A 1,372-nucleotide genomic window follows, 5' to 3' on the forward strand; every position below is an offset into this window, starting at 1 on the left:
TATATTAGTGACTCAGTTTATTTGCATCCTTGCCAGAAGTTGGTATTGTCATTATTTTTTAATTTTAACCATTCTGATAGGTAAATAGCGGTATATTTTCTTATGGCTTTAATTTGCATTCCCCTGATGGCTAGTGATATTGATAACATCTTTTTATGTGTTTATTTACCATCTACTAGTACACGCCCTTTGCAATGTAATTTATTCAGGGCCCATGTTCCAGGTTGTGGGCTCAATACCTGGTGGGGGCTTGCAGGAGGCAGCGATCGATGTTTCCCTTTCACATTGAGGTTTCTCTCTCTCCCTCTCCCTGCCTCTCTCTCTAAAAATCAATTTTGAAAAACCAAAATAATATATATGCATATATGCATAACCCATGGACACAGACAACAATGTGATGAAGGTGGGCATAGGGTGGGGGGGACAGGGGCTGGGAGAAATTGGGGAACATTTGTAATAGTGTCAACAATAAAAAATAATCTTGTTCGTATTTTGATAGGAAGTGTGTTAAGCTTGTATACCAATTTGGGGAGAATTAGTTTCTTTCGTATGTCGAGCCTTGCAATTCATGAAGCAGATCAGATATGCCTGTTCATTTATTTAGACCTTTTATTTCTTTCTTAAGAGTTTATAGGTTTCAGTATACAGTATATACTTTGTAAGTAGTTTTTTATTTATATTGTTGTTGTCTCTGGTCATTGTTAGTATAAAGAAATGCAATTAACTTTTGTATGTTGATCTTGTAATCTGTGAACTTGTTGAATTTGCTTCCTTCTAAGAGTTTTTTTGTGTGGACTCCTTGAAATTTTCAATTGTAATCTGAAAATGTAGGTAGGAATTCATACATTCCTCTGGTTACCAGGATAACATCTCTAAAGGGGTTATATGTTTACTGAGTCCCCAGTGTCCTTGGGCTAAAGAAAGCGCAAGTGCCTCCCAGAAAGAACAGCCCCTCCCAGCTCCTCCTCCTGGCCCCATTGGGTAGGATCTGAGCTCCAGAGACAGGCAGTCAGAAAATGTCCCTTTGAAAATGACAGCCCCTCAGCTTCTTAGATTGTACACTCTCTGATGCCAGCCATGGTGCATCACAATTGGGCAGAGGCCTGGAGGTTCAGGCTGGAGTCACAAGGCTTCGTCTTCGGGTCTTTCCTTCCCAGTCACCTGTCCTCTGGAATTACACAGCACATCCGGATTCATCAGAATAAATGGTTCGCAATCTCGCCTCAGTCAGAGGCACATCTGGGCTGTTTCAGAAATGCACTTCCCAGGAAGGCTTCCCAAACATGTTTGTGAGTCAGACTCTCCTTAGGGCAGGGCCTGGGGAACCTTATTTTTCAAAAGTTCCCCAATGATTCTCATGAGCCGAGAGGTT

The sequence above is a fragment of the Myotis nattereri genome (assembly GCF_964212035.1).
Source record: "Myotis nattereri genome assembly, chromosome: 17".
Lineage (NCBI taxonomy): Eukaryota > Metazoa > Chordata > Mammalia > Chiroptera > Vespertilionidae > Myotis > Myotis nattereri.